The sequence below is a fragment of the Nicotiana tomentosiformis genome, chromosome 3, assembly GCF_000390325.3.
Source record: "Nicotiana tomentosiformis chromosome 3, ASM39032v3, whole genome shotgun sequence".
Taxonomy (NCBI): Eukaryota; Viridiplantae; Streptophyta; class Magnoliopsida; order Solanales; family Solanaceae; genus Nicotiana; species Nicotiana tomentosiformis.
The window spans coordinates 77,534,429-77,555,039 of NC_090814.1; positions in this window are offsets into that span (position 1 = coordinate 77,534,429).

The window sequence follows — 20,611 nt, forward strand, 5'->3', positions numbered from 1 at the left end:
TTGTAAGAGTCTGTTCATTCCCCATTGACATCAACCAAAAGCCCGACAACACATTCCAAACTCGAAGTCACATCGCACCCATAAAGATAATAAGGCTTCTACACCTCACTTCATTCCAAGCAAACCCTTCTTTGTCATATTCCATCTTCCTCAATATAGTAGCCACCATCCTAAATGAAGTCCGCAGATCTAGTCGTTGTCCACCATGATCCCCAAATCGCTCCAAACTTTCTCAAAACGTGTGGTTATCCTACCAAAGAATTCATACGCTACTCTACCACTCCTACTTTGGTTAAACGATCTCCTTAGGAAACTTCTCGGCCTCTGCTGCTTGTACTTGACCTACTAGAAATTCCACATCTGCGAGACATCTCCCACCATCCCCTTCCTCATCCTTCGTTGCCCAGATACCGCCTCAAATCAAAATCCATATCTATAGAACCCAAACTAATAAATTGATACCAACTTTAAGACTCATCGAAGCTCATCTTTCTCGGGACATCAACATTAGAAACACCGATTTGACTCTAAAGAAAACATACACCACCATATCTGATAATCAATGCTTAGGCACCGCTCCATAACACCCTACCCCGAAGGCAAATCAAAGGAGACCCTAACACCCATAGGCCTTAATGCGTTCCAACAAGGACGATGACGCCACCTCACAAATGAAAATTCCACCGCGCTCGAGAATCTCAAGTTTCGTCACTCCTTCAACCAAAGATTGAACACCCATAGTCTAATCGTCTTTCTTCCACTGGAATGAAATGACGAACCCCTAAACCTTGCACCGAGAAATCCTCCTCTTGAGTCATTCATTGCCTCGACACATAAACAAGCATCCTACCATTACACCAATACTGTGGGATAACAACGCATGAACCTCATAATAATCTGTGCATAGCTTGAAATCATAGGAAATACAGATACTGAGCTGAAATGACAGAACACCCTCCACAAGACGATGATAATGGCCCGCTCGAATCCGCAGGGAGAAATATCCTACACCACATTTGTAGTACCACTACAACTCCTTGATGCCCAATTGATAGCGAGCGATCAACATCATATAAGAATGAATAGGAAGAAAATGAAGGCATGGCTTCAACGAAATCAAATCGCACGACGAGGAATCAAGAAAGAAAGTGCTCCTAACATCCCCATAGCCTCTCGAAGATAAGTACATATGTGTCTGTACCGATCCACAAGAGTCTGCTAGACTTAATCATGACTCGTGAGACCTAAGTGAACCTAACGCTCTAATACCAAGTTGTCACGACCCAAAATCCATTATAGGTCATGATGGCACCTAACGTCACCGTCAGGTAAGCCAACAATGATTGATCAACTTAATTACTCATTTTATTACTTTTGAAATTGTAATTTCCATTAATTAAATGGTAGAAAGTAAATATTACACTGGAAATGAAAATAATTACATGAACTACCATACTAAACATCCAGTAGGAACCCCCAAAACTCGATGTTACAAGTGCATGAGCATCAACTAAGAAATATAATGAAATACAACATGTGTCTTGAATACAAGTTAGACAGGAGACTATAAATAACGCTGATGGAGACTCTGTATGTTTCGGATCATAATATGGAATGCATCTCCCCGCAAAGTCAATAGATGCTCCTCTCTACCCAAAAGACCACCAGAAATGTAAACATGCATAATAAGTGCGGAAGTGAAGTATAAGTATGTATATCAACGCATACCTAATAAGTATCTAGCCTAACCCAGGTGAAGTAGTGACGAGGGGTCGACATCGACACTTACTAGTGTTCTAATAAATCATGTACAGTAAGAAGTAAATAAGTATGAGTAAGAGTAAATAAACGGCATAAACCAATATAAATACTAGGTACAATCCTCCTCTGAATGGTAAACCTAAGCTCTCAATTATCAGTTACCTCCTTAACCAGAGTATATATAAAATGGACCTCACCAGATAGGTCGTCACAACTCAAATCAGGAAAAACACACGGATACACTGATTCTTGTCAAATATTACACACGACGCTGCCGAGGCGAACCGCCCGATCCATAAGAGTGTTTTATAGAAATGTCGTGGCGAACGACCCGATCCCATCATAATGTGTGCACTGCCGAGTGTCGAACGACATGAACTATAGATGCGTCTATTATACTTTCGATGCAAACGGCCCGCCCACCTAAGAGTTTGATACATAATCCTGCTAAGGAAAACGACCCGATCCCATTACAATAAGAAGCTTTAACGGGTCCGTGACCCCATTCATGAATAAACATGTGAGATATGAATTTTAAGGAAAACCTTTCGATGAAAACGCATAGCGCGGTAGAAATTCATAAGAGGAGAAAAATTATTCTGCAGGTAATCACGTAGCTCGTCAAATCTATACAATAGCAAGTCTAATCACTCTACGGAAGTCTGCTCTCAAGTCGTAACGCAAAATAAAGGAATTGAACGAGCAAATATAACTCCAATAGAACAATTATAGCATGACGTGAACCTAAGCCTACCCGGACATAACATGAATCTAGGTACATACGGACTCTCATCGCCTTATGCGTACGTAGCCCCCCGCAACAAGTAGCACCTCAACCAAAGGCCCATTGTTCCGAAACTAGTCAAACAATCAGGAAAACCATTAAAACTATACTATAACCTCATAGTTAGTTAATTTATAACAATTCCCAATTCCGCTCGAAAAGTCAACAAAGTCAACCCTTAAGCCACATGCCCGGATATCAAAACTTGTCAAAGATAAACATTACCCATAAAATTACAAACCCAAATATATAATTTATTCCCAGTTCCATGTCCAATTTCGTGGTCAAAATCAAAAAATAAAAAATTCTAGATTTTCTTCCAAAATCTCATATTCCTACTAAGTGATTCACTAATGATTGATGCAAATAACCATGGAATTATGAAATATAATCACTTTCGGATATAGAACACTTACCCAAGTTGATGTCATGAAGAACTCCTCAAATATCGCCCAATACCGAGCTCCCAAAATCCAAACAAAAAATGAGGAAAATGACCAAGTTTGATCCCTTAACAATCTTACCAGTTTCACTTCTGCAGAAATATTTTCACATCTGCGACGCCATCGTCTCTTCTGCGAAGTCCGCTGCCCAGTCGCACTCTCGCACTAGCGAAAATAATTCTGCTTATAAACCATCGCAGGTGCGAGTCTCATTTGCGCATCTGCGAAGCCAGCCGCTTTTGTGCTGAAGGTTTTCGCTTCTGCGATTAATGCCTTATACCTTCCCAGCCATTTTTGCAAAATCTGCTTCGCTTATGCAATTGTGTGTCTGCGATGACACCAGTGGCTACCAAAAACCAGATTTTACAAAAATTTCCAAACGGTCCGTTTACCATTGGGAATCTACCCGGGGCCCCCCGGGACCTCAACCAGATATACCAATATGTACTAAAATATGATACAAACTTAGTTGAATCCTTAAACTACGCCAAACAACATCAAAACTACGAATCGAAGACCGAAACCTTTCTTTAAATCTTCAAACATTCAAACTTCGTCGAACGCGTCCGAATTATGCTTAAACATCACAGAATGATGCCAAATTTTGCGTGCAAGTCATAAATAACGATAAGAACCTATTCCAAGGCTCGAAATCCCAAACGAATATCGATAACATCAAAATCCACTTCAACCCAAACATAAGAAATTCTTAAACTTTCAAAATGCCAACTTTACACAAAAACACTGAAATGTTCCCGAGCTGCCCGATACTCAACCCGAACACACGCCCAAGCACGAAATCATCATAGGAACCTATTATAACCTTCAAATCCTGATTCCTAGGTCCTTTACTCAAAAGTCACACCTTAGTCAACTCTTCCAACTTAAAGCTTCCAAATTTAGAATTTTCCATCCGAATCAACTCTGAACTTTCCAAAATTTAATTCCGAAAACACATACGAGTCATACAACATGAAGTTAGGCTACTCAAGGCCTCAAACGGCCAAACGACGTGCTAGAGATCAAAATGAATGATCGGGTCGTTACAGAACTCAAACACTTACGTATGTTGTGATTACCTTACGTATTGACTATCTTGAATATAGCAAAACTATGGATTTAAAGTTGCAATTATCAATTAAGATTTCTTCTTTGGAAACTTGAGGAATATTTAATAACTATGAAAAATCTATGTCCTCTCGCGTCGCAAGTACTTCCGCGATGAGGTAAGCGTCTCTACTCGAATGGGATCGGGTCGTTCGCCTCAGTAGTATGGTAACATCAATCTAATGGGATTGAGTTGTTCGCCTCTGCAGTACCACTACTCTAATGGGATCGGGCCATTCGCCTTAGCATTACCACTAATTCTATGGGATCGGGTCGTTCGCCTCGGCAGTATCATATTTTTATAGGATCGGGTTGTTCGCCTCGGCACTAACACTACTCTTTTGGGATTGGACCATTCTCCTCGGTAGTACCACTACTCTTATTGGATCGGGTCGTTCGCCTTTGCAGTACTGAGTACTACTATTCTTATACGGTCGGGCTGTTCGTCTAGGCAATTTCGTGCTAATTAATCAGAACGGGTTCCAGTTTGGGCATAATTGAGTTATGGTCTTCACGGCCAGTTAAGAGATATTGTGATGTGCTACGGATTCCTGTTGTATTTATTGTAGTTTATTTTATTTTTCTCATTGATACTTGTTATATGTTCACCATGTCTACTTTATGCACTTTCATTATTATTGTTGACCTCTAGTAAGTGTCCAGTCGACCCCTTGTCACTACTTCTTCGAGGTTAGACTAGATACTTACTGGGTACGTGTTGTTCTTCGTACTCATACTACACTTCTGCACTGATGTGTAGGTACTGAGACAGGTTCCACCAGTGGTCACGCGGGCTCGTAGCTGATAAGTTACGGAGAATTAGAGGTGAGCTACTTGCCTTGCTACAATCCGCAGCACTGGAGTCTCCTTCTATATTATTTACTATTTATGTCTATTACTTTCAGACAATAGTCTTAGTGGTTTGTGTTATACCCCATGTTTTCGTACAGTAAAGTATGCCATAAATAAATTAATGGAAGCTCAAAAATGAGATGTTACATCCCGCATTTTTGAATGTTAAAGTTTCGTCGTAGGTTAATCGACGCAAGTTCGGGAATGAAATTTATTTTGTGATTATAAGCATTATGCTATTTTAAACAAGTGATGAGTAAATTGGTTAAGGTTAGAGGATAAGCAAATTGAAGAAAATGAATTTCATCGAAATTTAACATTTTGGGATAAAATATGGCCCGAGCTAAAATACCCGGTATTTATGAACTAGTACCATACAAGGTACCACATGGCCATGATAGTAAGGTGTATAAAGTGTGTTAAAGTGAGTAGTATTTTAAGTAATTTGAGATAATTCTTAATTATGTGAGTAATTGGTTAATTATTGGGTAATGGGATATTACCCACTTAATTAAGGATTAATGGTTGATTAATAATGATTTTGGATAAAGTTTGAACTCCATAACGTGGCAGCAAACCCATCTAAGGATTGTGACTCATAAGTCACTATGGTTATGTGGAAAGACTTAAAGAGTATGAGTCATACTCATTAAATAAAGAAATGGGCATTTTGGCTTCTTTGGACATTAGATATTCAAGTAGTAATCTGATAATGATTTCTTAATTGAAAGGTGGAATCATAAGTGAGTACGTGTAAGTAATTTCGTATTTGGCTTCATTGGACTTAAAGAAACAAAGTAAGAGATCTTATAACATTTTTCCTAATTCAACCATTTCAAACAGAACACTCAATCTAGCAAGTTTTCTGTAAGAAGTCTTATAACATCTTCCTAATTTAAGCATTTCAAACAGACGCTACACTTAGCAAGTTTTCAACAAATTTCATTCTCAAAAACACTTCAAATCAGATTCTAAACCTTACACTAGCAACGTGGTTCTTCAAAGTCCTACACAAAAAAAGATCCAACGAGAATTATTGAAATCATAGCAACGTAAAATTTTGCGGTTCTAAAGGAGTACGGCGCAACCTTTTCCAAGAACATCATACGGACTTTTCCTTAATCCAGGTTTGTTAAGTCTATCCCTTCTTTCTTTTTGGCATGATCCAAATGATACATACGAAACGAGCAAAATACGCAACTTTCATAAATGACTCTATTCATAGAAATACTAGGGGTGTCTATATTCTTAATTCCCCATGTGAATTATTATTATTATATCCTTTGTTCATTGGTTCCAGAAAAATATGTATTTGATAAAGTTTGTCCGAAAGGAATATTAATTTTATGATATTCGAGAAATCTTATTAACGTATTTCTTATGCATTTCATGCATTTATACATGTACATTGACCTATGACCAGAAGGACTTATATACGCATATATTATATGTATATGGGATATGGAAAAAGGTTAAGGCGTTATATAAGCATCACCACCTGATCAGCTGGTATACGTTGATGATTTTGCCCACAGTGGCTGAGATGATATGATGGGATGCCCTTAGAGGCTTGATGATGTTATGTACGCATATACCTATGCATGGTATGGAATTTATAAGTACATGCATGACATTATAAATTTTTCATGATTCACAAAGCTATTCAGAATTACAGGTTGAGTTCTTTACTCCACGTTTCTTTCATGTCTTTTATATACTACTGTCATGCCTTACATACTAGGTACTTTATTTGTATTGGCATCTGTTTTTCCTGGGGATGCTGCGTTTCATACCCGCAGGTTCCGATAGACAGGTTGAGAGTTCTCTTAGTAGGTTATCATCTCAGGAGAAGGTGTTTGTGCACTCCACTTGCTCTGGAGTTTCCTATTTGGTCAGTATGATTTGAATATGTATTGTTTGGTATGGCGGGGCTCTGTCCCGACCTTTATGATATTTATGTACTCTTAGAGGCTTGTAGACAGATCTTATGTATACGGATACTAGTATGGCCTTATAGGCTAGTTCGTCATATGTATAAGTCAGTATATCAAGTTGGGTCATCCTATATTGAGTATTTCCTTATGTTTTATTCTACTTATCTCACGACAGCCTCTCCGGCTCAATTACCTATGATAGTATAATATGACAGATACATTACGTTGGTACTCGGTTGAGTAAGGTACCGGGTGCCCGTCGCAGCCCATAGGTTTGGGTCTTGACAGAAGTGGTATCAGAGCAGTTTTGTCCTTGTGAGTCTACAAGCCGTGTCTAGTAGAGTCTTGCTTATGGGTGTGTCGTGCACCACACTTATAAGAAGGAGGCTACAGGGCTTTTAGGACTGTCACTCTTTCTTATTACTCTAGATTGTATGGTAAAGCTCAGTTGTAAGAACTCAATTTCCTAAACTCTATCCTAGTCATAATACAACGATGCCTACATTCAACAAGACGGTTGGTAAGAGATATAGATGTGGAAGAATTGAGTTAGAGAGACTCAATTTTTGCATCATGCTTATGATGGATAAACATGAGGTATTTAGCAGATCATGTCTGTACTAATACGTGTAAGCCTCTTGATAAGGAGCCTTAAGGCAAGAATATTTATCCACCTTTATGGCGAAAGACAATGAGAGCTTCAGAAGATAAATACAAGTTTCAAGGAGTAAAATAAACAAGATGAAGAAAGGTACGGGGTACCCAGTTAATAAAGATTATCATTATTCAGGAAGGGAGATATAAACATTTTGAGTTACCTTCAACAGTGACAGATGTATGTAGAATTGGCCATACCGATCTCATTTATGCCTTATGGGGGCTAACAGACATAGTTTAAGAGAAGGACGGGTTATCAGGATCCGACTGGGGATAGAGTAACCCAAAATAGTAGATGGATTGGTAGAGTTAGTTTACAATATCCGAAGAATGGTGCAAATGTAGTAATGGATATCTTTGTGAGACACCTCGATGGTGCACCCTAAAATAGTACAGCTAGATATGAATACTACAAAGATAAGCACTAGAAGCCTGGATGTAATAAATATTATCTTAGTGTGACTCCCGTCCCCAGTAGAGAGAGAATGTTAGGCAACCCGAAGAGCCAGTGGATGAAGAAAGTGTTGAAGTTTTTGGAATAAAGTGTTAGACATAAGTATAAGCGGGAAATAAGAATAGAGTTAATGAAGCATTATGAGTAAGTTGTGATACATGGATGACAATGGTAGATTAAAAAGATGACAGTATTACAGAGTCTATAGTCAAGTGAAGGAAAGGACGAGAGATGGCAGGCCTTGAGACGACAAAAGAGTATAGGCCATAAAGTCGTATCCTCATTTCGAGAAATACGTTCGTGATGCTAACGTGATTACCAGAAGAAAAAAAAATAGACCTCTAAGTAATAGAAATCAATATGGACTGGTGAACACGACAAACTAAACATGAATTAAGGACTAAGTGATTTGATAATGCTCGGCATCATGAGAATTTCAGATTTGCATTCCAGCGATAATAAAATGGACAACAGAAGATGATTCATAAGAAATTCAGAGAAAGGTCATTCAAGAAGACGCTTCCCTAAAGCAAGCAAGGTGAGTAAGGTTAAGCTTAAGGGACTGTGTGTGCCAATTACACTAAGTGTCACCCTCGTGAGTAAGGAATTTTGTTATCCTTGGTACTGCAGGATTACCACGAGACGAGTAAGGATCATCGATGATGTGAAAAGACGCCAAAGATGAGAGGGTAAAATATCTATACATAGATCATCGTAGCAATAAATCTTAGTGCTCCCCTAAAGGGAGGAATATGGTGTGATGTGGAATTAGGTTAGAATTAAGTGGTTCTAGTAACTATGGAAATGGTAAAGGAAAAACGTGATAAGAATGAAAAAGGGACGAGAGTGCACTGATTCAAGCCTACAGATATGCTACGTTTCCAGAACATTATGCAAACATGACGTCAAGGAAATGAAGTAAGGGTCCTTGCCCAAGTTATTGATAGACGAGGAGTCAGTGGGAGACATAAGTTAAGACAAAGGAAATAACCCAAGAAAGATTACACAGAATATTGATATGAGAATGGGCCAACGAGTAGTCAATAGTTGATTCAGACAAGAAGACACAGACAAATCAACAGATCTTGCAAGATAAAAATAGTGAACCCCAACATGAAGCATTCAGTCTCGCAGATATGATATTGTAACCTTGAGAAATACTCAGATAGGAGTCGGGTTAGTTAAAATTACTGTATGTTGAGTATTACAGAAATAAAAGAGAATGTTGTTGAGAAGACAGTAAAAATATCAAGTTCAGAAGCAACCCTACAAGCACAAGAGTGTGGAGATAAGTTACTACGGCCATTAAATAGGAGAATAAGAACATCAAAAATTCTGTCAAGTATACGATGTGATAAGCTTGTAACTTTACAAGAGCCAGAAGTCTCCCTAAATACTACAATGAAAGACTAGCTGAGGAAATAAGGAAGAAGGCTTCAACCTAAGCATAGTGACCAAAAGAGGAAATGGTCTTGTAACAACAGTCTCACAACAACATTGTATGCACTCCATAAGGAAGTGGCACCTGGCATGGCTAATGAGCGGGAAATGAAACCAAAAATAATATTCGAGACCATATAAATTGCACAAAATTCCGACATGCATGGGAACTAAGATGAGCTAAGTATGCACGCAACAAGTGGGCAGAAAGACCAGGAAAAGTAATTGCTTACTTTTAAAAAAAGCTGAGATGGAACGAAAGGAATTATTCGATCAATGATCCAGAGTTAGTTATGTTATGAACACACTCAAGATTTAGGAGAATTATCCATGCAGCATGTATGTTAACAATCATACAGTTGTAGAAGACTCTGGTATAAGTCAAAAGAAAGAATTGAGTCCAGGTCATAGACAAGGGATTGTATTGTTAGATGATGGTATCATGGATATTCCATAGCGTCTATGAAAGGAAAAAGTAATAACTAATACCAGGAGCCATAGATCAGAAGATAGCTTAAGCCTACATAAAGGCTGATCAAAATGAAGAGGAAACTAAAGCGTTACATCAACTAAGTAAATCAGGAGTCTAATTATTGGACCTAGAAAATTATAGAAATCGTGAGTGAGAACATTACAAAATCACCCGTATTATCACAAGTGCAAGAGAGATAGTACAACAATCACATTCTATAACGGCTCTATGATAAAGCCAGTTAGAAGAGTACCAGCCTCATAAGAAGTCAAAATAAAGCTCTCACCAAATCATGTAAAGAGGTGGAAGTATTATAATAGAGGTGCAAGTTGTGGATGTGAATCATACCTCTGTGGAAGGGAGGTCATGAAAGAGATATAATATGTGATGTGAGATTTTAAGGTAAGTAAGGTAAAGGTGAAAAACCTACAAGATACTCAAAAGCAGAAGGTTAAGAATAGTCCATGCTTCTGATAGAAGGCTAGCAGCACTAGGATTCAGTATCTGGGAATGATAGCGGCGTCGTTAGTGGCATATCTTCCAACCTGTGGTTTTTAAATATCGAGAGGTCTAGCTAAAAGAGTAAAGAAGAGTTTGAGACAATGTGATGTCTCACTTGATGTTCCAGAATAACATAAGGAAATATATGGTGCAAGCAAGTTGATAGAAGGTTGCGAATAGTATAAATAGATACGTAGAGGTCGCAAGCTAAAGTATAGTAAAGTGACGAAGTTTTATGACAGGATAAATAGATACGTAGAGTCGCAAGCTAAAGTATGGTAAAACGATGAAGTTTTATGACATGAGTAAGGATGAAAAAGGACAAGAAAGAAGGTGACGAGAATGGATAAGTCCTCGAGATTAAGCTCATGAAAATAAGAGAGCTGATGGTTTCTCTAAGTTATAGAAAGATCAGTATAGCCTGAATGAATTGAAAGGAGTCTAAGACTAATAGCATCTTGAGTGGAATGAGGGTGTGATTGTGATAGATAAAGGATGACGTTTGGGCCTTCGATGGAGTAATGACTTGAAGAGGATTTCATGAATTGTACAGGATTAAAATACCCATGTAAGGTGAGTCATATTAGGATGCTATAAAATACAGGTGATGGAAGTATAGTATCTCCCCTAGGTGGATCAATCTAATTTCTCTAGATGTCCCTGATAAGACGTGAGCCCTAGCGGTAGTGTTACATAAGAGATCAAGTTATCATTGGTAGATGATAGAGCAACATTAAGGTAAATCAACAGTGGATGGACAAAAGTCACAAAGTATGAGGTGAGATTAGGTTGTCATTCTTAAGATGATCAAGTAATGAGGAAGCATTAAAGGACTTAGATTTATACATATGGGATAAGTAACGAAAGTAGCTTGGGGTTTGGTAGCAGACCTCAGTAACGATAAAACGAAGTAAGAGTTATAGTATAATATGACCTATCTTGATGCAGTAAAGTCATACGGATGGATAACCAGGTCTATGAAATAAGATACAATAATAATCGTAAGTTCAACAAAGTACCGAGTGAAGAACTTCAGAATACCTATAGATGCCCAGAGGGACATCTTATTAAGCTCTGTATACGTTTGCGAAATGAGGCCTAGAGATTGACTAAAAGCAGGAGGAAAGAGTAGAGAAGATTCACATAGGTGCGCATACAAGGAAAAAGTCATACAGACTGCGGGATAAAAGGCAGCAACAGTTACGAGATTGGAAAGATTTCGAACATAAGTCGTGGTGTGAGAAAGAGGCCTAAAGGGGGGAATGCCTTGGCCTTTGGAATTATTTACAGAACAGTTGCCTAAATGGCAAGAACAATATTAAAGTATTCGCAAGAGCTAGGGGTTATGAGAATCATAAGTGCATCAGTCAACATTCGAGGATGAATGTTCCAAAGGGGGAATGATGTTACACCCCATGTTTTCGTACATTAAAGTGTGCCATAAATACATTAATGGAAGCTCGGAAATGAGATGTTACATCTCGCATTTTCGAACGTTAAAGTTTCATTATAGGTTAATCGACGCAAGTTCGGGAATGAAATTTATTTTGTGATTATAAGCATTATGCTATTTTAAACAAGTGATGAGTAAATTTGTGAAGGTGAGAGGATAAACAAATCGAAGAAAATGAATTTCGTCGAAGTTTGATATTTTGGGATAAAAAATGGCCCGGGCTAAAATACCTGGTATTTATGGACTAGTACCATACAAGGTACCACATGGCCATGATAGTAAGGTGTATAAAGTTTGTTAAAAGTGAGTAGTATTTTAAGTAATTTGAGATAATTCTTAATTATTGGGTAATTGGTTAATTATTGGGTAATGGCATATTACCCAATTAATTAAGGATTAATAGTTGATTAATAATGATTTTGGATAAACTTTAAACTCTATAACGTGGCAGCAAACCCATCTAATTATTGTGACTCATAAGTCACTATGATTATGTGGAAAGACTTAAAGAGCATGAGTCATACTCATTAAATAAAGAAATGGGCATTTTGGCTTATTTGGACATTAGATATTCAAGTAGTAATCTGATAATGATTTTTTAATTGAAAGGTGGCATCATAAGTGAGTATGTGTAAGTCATTTAGTATTTGGCTTCATTGGACTTAAAGAAACTAAGTAAGAGATCTTATTATATTTTTACTAATTCACCCATTTCAAACAGAACACTTAATCTAGCAAGTTTTCTGTAAGAAGTCTTATAACATCTTCCTAATTTAAGCATTCCAAACAGAAGCTACACTTAGCAAGTTTTCACCAAATTTCATTCTCAAAAATACTTCAAATCAGATTCTAAACCTTACACTAGCAACGTGATTCTTCAAATTCCTACACACAAAAAAAAAATCCAACGAGAATTATTGAAATCATAGCAACGTAAAGTTTTGCGGTTCTAAAGGAGTACGGTGCAACCTTTTCCAAGAACATGATATGGACTTTTCCTTAATCCAGGTATGTTAAGGTTATCCCTTCTTTCTTTTTGGCATGATCCAAATGATACAAACGAAACAAGCAAAATATGCAACTTTCATAAATGACACTATTCATAGAAATACTAGGGTTGTCTATATTCTTAATTCCCCATGTGAATTATTATTATTATATTCTTTGTTCATGGGTTCCAGAAAAACATATATTTGATAAAGTTTGTCCGAAGGGACTATTAATTTTATGATATTCGAGAAATCTTATTAACGTATTTCTTATGTATTTCATGCATTTATACATGTACATTGACCTATGACCAGAAGGCGTTATATACGCATATATTATATGTATATGGGATATGGGAAAAGGTTAAGGTGTTATATATGCACCACCACCTGATCAACTGGTATACGTTGATGATTTTGCCCACAGTGGCTGAGATGATATAATGGGATGCCCTCAGAGGCTTGATGATGTTATGTACGCATATACCTATGCATGGTATGGCATTTATATGCACATGCATGACATTATAAATTTTCATGATTCATAAAGCTATTCAAAATTACAGGTTGAGTTCTTTACTCTATGTTTCTTTTATGTCTTTTATATACTACTATTATGCCTTACATACTCGGTAATGTATTTGTACTGACGTCCCTTTTTCCTGGGGACGATGCGTTTCATGCCCGCAGGTCCCGATAGACAGGTTGAGAGTTCTCCTAGTAGGCTATCAGCTCAGCAGAAGGTGTTTGTGCACTCCACTTGCTCTGGAGTTTCCTATTTGGTCTGTATGATTTGAATATGTATTGTTTGGTATGGCGGGGCTCTATCCCAACCTTTATATTATTTATGTACTCTTAGAGGCTTGTACATAGATGTCATGTATACGGATACTAGTATGGCCTTATAGGCCAGTACGTAATATGTATAAGTCAGTATATCAAGTTGGGTCACCCTATATTCAGTATTTCCTTATGTTTTATTCTACTTATCTCACGGCATCCTCTCCGGATCAATTACCTATGATAGTATGATAAGAAAGATACATTACGTTAGTACTCGGTTGAGTAAGGTACCGGGTGCCCGTCGCGACCCATCGGTTTGGGTCGTGACAGATTGTATATTCCTTAGATTGCTCATATAGTTATGACGTTGGGTTTTGGGGATTTTTAGCACTTTTGTACTATTGTACTCGTCACTTCTATCACAATAGACTATATATATTTTTATGTTGAAACTTGTTTAAAAAGACTTATCATCATTGCATGAAATTGGTGTAATTAAAATATGTTAAAAAGGGGATAAATAAATGGTAGATTCGCTTGTGTGCTTGCCTAATTGTGGCGTTAGGTGCAGTCTCGACCTAGTACAAAATTGGGTCATGACAGAACGAGACCAAAATTACAAAATCTGAACACCCATTCGATAACGAGTCCAACCATACAAGTATTACTCAAATCCGACCTCACAAGGCCTTTAAAATCTCCAAATTTCAGTCTAGGAAGTTTTCACAATTTCCCCCAAAATTTCCAACTCAAATCACTAATTAGATGATGAAAATAGCAATAGATTAATGAAATATAGTCCAATCAGGGTTAGAATCACTTACCCCAACGATTTGCTTGAATAACTCGCGAAACATTACCTCACATCGAGCTCTCTAGGTCCAAATTATTAAAAATGAGATGAAACCTATGTTTTTAAATTTTATTGTTGCCCAGTCATTATTCTTCGCGATCGCGGGACTTGCTACAAGATCGTGAAGCATAAATTCACAATTTCCAAAAATGACTCTCTGCGAACGCGACTCACAAACTCTACAAGCTACACGATCGGGAATAACAAAACGCGTGGACCCACAGTCCCTTCCTTTCTCCTTCGCGGACGCGACCCAACATACGCGTTCTCGATTCATTAAATATAAAAGCTCCGTGATTGCGGACTTCTTCTAGCGACCGCATAGAATAAATCATCCACAAGTCGCCAACAACACTTTGCGATCGCGATAACCCACTCGCGATCGCGTATAAGGAAACCAACAATAGCAGATCAGCAGTTCTTCTAGGTTTCGAAATGTGCCGAACATGGTCTAAATTACACCTGAGCCCCCGGGACCTCACCCAAACATACCAAAAAGTCCTAAATAATCATACAAACTCGCTCGAAGAATCAAATCACATAAAACATCACTAAAACCATGAACCGCGCTTCCATTCAAGCCTAATGAACTATCAAATCAACTCCAGTTGACCTCAAATTTTACAAATAAGTCATAAATGACACAACAGACCTAATACAACTTCTGAAATCGGAAACTGACCCTGATATCAATAAAGTCAATTGTCGGTCAAATTTTCCAACCTTCAAAACATTCAACTTTCTAACTTTCGCCAACTCACACCGAAACGACTAGCGTCTCACGACCCTAATTTCCCACTATAAGAAGACGTTATGTCACCTAGTTTCTAAGACTAGATAAGCCTAACACTTACTGAATTAAATGATAGAATTCAACCAAAGCAACTATTAAACGTAAACCATAATCTTCTATAATAATCCAACAACCTCGAGTACAATACAATATCTCAAAATCGGTAGTACAAGTCATAAGCTCTACTGATTTTACTAGGAAATCTATAAGTATAACTATTCCGAAATAGAAATAAACAGTATAAGTACAATATCAGAAGGTTACTCTGAGGCCAGCAAATGTGATGGAAAGTATACCTTAAGTCTCCACAGCAAAACCCGAACAACTAGCTAGCGATCAACCAACTCGGAATTACCGGGATCTGCACAAAAATGTGCAGAAAGCGTAGCATAAGTAAACCATATCGGTACCTAGTAAGTATCAAGAATAACCTCGGTGGAGTAGTGACGAGGAACAGTCCAGACACCTACTAGACGTAATAACCTGTACAAGTATAAATTTGAAAGATATAAGAACAATATAAATATAAAGCTAAGCATGATAACAATAACAAAACAATGCTTGCAATAGGATACCAAAGCAACAATTAGCAACGAGGCACAACAGGTAGTAACGTCATGGAGTGAGATGAATACAGTTTAAGTCCCTTGAAACCAAGTAAGAAAAACAAGTAACAACTTAATAAGAATAACCGCTTCCACTCAAGATCTATTCAAGAATTTCCCCGAGGTACCACGCCTCATAATTACAAATCACGGGTCCCAACCCACGAACCCTAATCAATTGGATCTATTCAAGTTGATATGTCCTAATTATATTATTTTGTGTGCAGACGAGGACTATTAATATGATGGATATCAATTAGATATGATAATAAGTGTACGAGGCATATTATAAGTGATGTGGGGTTTAAGGAGAGGCCTAAGTCTACGTCAAGTTGGAAAATTACATAAGAGACTAAAGTTCCAAATGAGTATGCACAATACCAAACTTTAAACAAGCATATCTACATATATATATATATATATATATATATATATATATATATATATATATATAGGGGTTATGACCAAATTACCAAAAGCTAGCAGAAGGTAACACTATTGTGCTGCCCCATGCGGCGCGCCTGTGGGGATTTCCAGAACACTTCACAAACTCAAATCTCGGCACATTACAAAGGGTTGCCAGGGCTTCAAAGAGGTAAGAATGTCTTTCCCCAATTCTTCAATTTCAAAATTTAACTAGAATTGAGTAATTAGTAAGATAATTTTTGGGCATGGGAGTTGTCCATCTTGCATGCACGTATTATCAAAGGGGCGTAAGGAGATTGTTGAGCTTAAAATGGTAGATAATGGGTTTAGGATGATGGAATTCTCCATAAAAGGACCTTGGAACCTTAATGCATACCTAGTGTTTGATAAAATGCTCGAATGAGCTGAAACCATGAATATCTTCCTAATTTGTGTTCAATTTTGTTATGTCTCAAAATAGATTGGGATTGCTAGGATTTTTGGAATGTTGTAGTAATTTAAGGAAATCTTAAAGCGGGGTATGTTGGCTAAACTTCTCTCCTAGAATTGAATCCCATGAGGTTCTTGTAAGTCTCGAGTTATTCATTATAAATTAACTATTCCGAATAAGCCTTGTGTTGAAAGGTATATGTTCAAATGTGTTTCGGATGCTCTTATCATATGATGTTATCCTTTGGGAATGTGTTCAAAGCATGAGTTGGGTATAAAAATGTTATGACTCCAAGTAGTGTTTCAAGTGAAGGCTATTATGCCAAATTGTGTAAGAAGCCTCAATGTGCATAAGACTCTTATTTGCTCATAGGTGTACTAAAAGTTGTGATTAGGGATTCCTTGTTGTCAATAATCTATAAAGATGCCTGAAAGTGAAAGTAGTGAGTTGGGGATATAATGTGTGAACACCGTTCCAAGAATGAAAGCTATACTTATGGCCAATAGCGCCAATGAAATAAAATAATGTGTGAAATATTATGAAATGAGCCTTGATTCAACTATTCTAAATTTGACTCCGAAAATAGAATCATCCAAAAGCTTATGTACTCAAGTAATTTCCAAATAAGGATTGTCTAACTAATGCTATGCTTGGTAGGTATTTCCAATATGTTTTCAGTTCTTACATATTCATGATTTGAGATTCTGTATTGCCCTTTTTGTGGAAAGGTATTTCAAAAGTATTCTATATGATGATAATCCTTGAAAGTAAAGAAATGAAACTATGGCATATGATATACGGACACAGTGCCATGAATGAAGAATAATATGTATGGCCAAGGGAGCCAATGAAATAATGATGTTGTAAGTAGTTGAAAGTAATTTTGAAGTGATATATATAGTGTGAAAGGTTATGAGATGAACATATTTGTACTTATGTTTCCAATGTGTTATAAGCTCCTACTCCCTCATGAGGAGAGGCTATGGTGTTCCTAAATATTCTTGATATCCTATGATCACCCATGGCAAGTACAAGTAAGTGATGGTATGAACATGAAATGTAGTCATTTGCCTTAAAAGAATTATGTGGTGTTGTATGTCCCAATGGTTTCAAATATAGTTGCACGCTTTTGAAATAATGTATGTAATTGACTTCGATTGTTATGTACCCAAGATTCATGAACCTAGTTAATGACCTCAAGATGTCAAGGGAGTGAATAACGAGATGGAAGGGAGATGTCATATGCTAAATGATGATGAACCTTAAGAAACAAAATTGGGCTCATGTGCCATTGGAATTGACTTATTGATTTACCATGCATGTGCTAATGTAATAAGTTGAGTTTCTCTATGATGAGCATGAACATGAAGTATTCCAAAGCTATTGGAGATTACGACCATAAATGTAATGACAAACTATGGTACTTTGAGTTATATATGAGATTGTGGTATTGTGATACACCTCCACCCGCATATATTGGGGTGAGGTGGTAGGGCCGCTTTGTGTAGAGATTCTGATATTGTGATGCACTTCAACCCGCATATATTGGGGTAAGCCGGCAGGGCTGCTTTGTGTAGAGATTATGGTATTGTGATACACTTTCACCCACATATATTGGGGTGAGGCGGCAGGGCCACTTTGTGTGAAGGTGGCTATAGAGGATCCCCGACTTAATATCTATAAATTTGAATGGAAGCTCTTGATAAATTTGCTTGACGTTAATATCTATCTAAGCCCTAGGTGTATAATATGATATGTGAACACTAAGGATGGTCTATGAAATGTATATGTGTAAAATAAGGGGGGAAGGTGCCACTTTCATTGGCCTTGTTTGTACATGTTGTTACAATTATATTATATTATGTATTCCACGTATACTTCATTTGGCTCAGTTAATCCTAAAAGAAGTTTAGAATGATGCAAGTATAATAAGACTTGAAATGTGATTCTATGGGATGTTTCGTAGTTTCTTCATGTACTTTATTTTCCTCTTATTTGTGTTAGCATATTTTCATATGTTGGTTTGACTTCCTTACATTCGAGTACTATTCCACATGTACTCACGTCCCTTTTTACGGGGGCGCTGCATCTTTTAGTGGATGCAGGTATACTTCTACAAGATGATATGGATCTTTGAGAGGGATCTTCTTCACTACTCAGCTTATGGTGAGCCTGCTATAATTCTAGTGGGTGTTTGGGTCTAGTTCATTTTGTGTATTTAGGTAACTATTGTCATAGAAGCTCCATGTACACTGTGGGTCATGTAATTAAAGATTTGAGTTTTGTCATGTATTTATGTTCACAGTATTTAGAGCTATTTATAAAGTTGTGTAACCATCATGCGAAAGAATTTATGGGCCATTGAGCCAAATGTATTCAATTTGAAAGTCAAGATCTAATTATGTTATGGTAAATCATGCATGAGAAATGATGAGAGGTTAATGTAAATTAGGCTTGCTCGACTGGGTTTACTCGGTTGAGCGCCGGTCATGCTCCCTGAGTTTGGGTTGTGACAAAAAACTCATGCCTACCCCCACAAGGTACAACCACAAGACGTAAAACATCACACATATGCCCATAACAACATCTCTAACCACCATAGTTTCCCATAATAAAATCCAACACCGGCAAGTAACCTCTTATCGGCTAGAACCCTATTTCAAACCTTCACAACACTGACAATGATGCAAGAAACAATAAGATATCATGACTATTCACTCAAATCAACAAGTCACACCCAACACCACTTGGGCACACACCTCGCTAAAACCCAATAAGCACAGCACGAATATGACTAAATATTGAAAGAGAAATACATGAGAGAACTATCAAACAAACCCGACAAGCACAACTCCCTATCAATACCACATTACGAATCTATTCCACAAGGGTTAATCAAACCATATGAACTAGCAACAACGATCCCATCCTAATATAACCTCACTGCGGTACGCAGCCCGGTTCAAATATATCAATCACATGAAAACGTGAGGGTCTCACCCTCACCTCTGGATCGCAAGTAGAATACACCTCATACTAACAGCAACCTTCCACTAATTAAATTATGCAAAATAAAATCTCAACACGTAATGAACTCCCAACACCGGTAGAGCATCTCAATCATAAATTGAAACCAAACTATCCAGAAATCGCATCAAAACCTACCAGAATGAGTAACAAAAAAATCACTTCTAGCCTCGTAGCTCCCAATAGTGAACAATACAAAATGATAGACATGGGCTACCACTATAGAACCTCCGGGTAAATACATAATCAGAGAACAAAATCATGAAACTCACCCATATGTGAAGCAAGAAAGGAGGACTCACTCCGATAAGCAGAAACAAATCAAAAATAAAAATGATGCTCCTCTGTAACAAATCGAAACCATACCTCTAAGGACATTATCTGGTGCAGCGGCCTCAGCCCTACCGTAGAAAGCATATCAACGGGCCAGGCCTCCCTCTTTTGGGTGCCCTCTACCCGCTTGACCTACATCCCTAGCTGGCGGTGCAGGGATAGCAGCAACTGGAGAAGAATTCATAGCATGAATACCCCGTTGTGACATATTTGTCCGGAGTCTGGGATAATCTCTCACCATGTGACTAGTATCTCTACACTTAAAGCAACCCCTCTGCTGGCATGGCTGTGGAAGTTGTCTGATGCGGGTACTCTGAGACCCATGGGTATCTAAAACACCGTGTGAAGTTTGAAGTGAAAATTGGACTGGTTAACCCATAAAACCTCTACCATGTCATACCCTGCCTCCAAAATAGGGACCAATAGATACCCCTGGTCTACGAAGCCTCTTAGCCTCCTTGACCTCTCCCTCTTGATCCCACATACCCTCTATGCTGTAAGCGATCTCTACCAC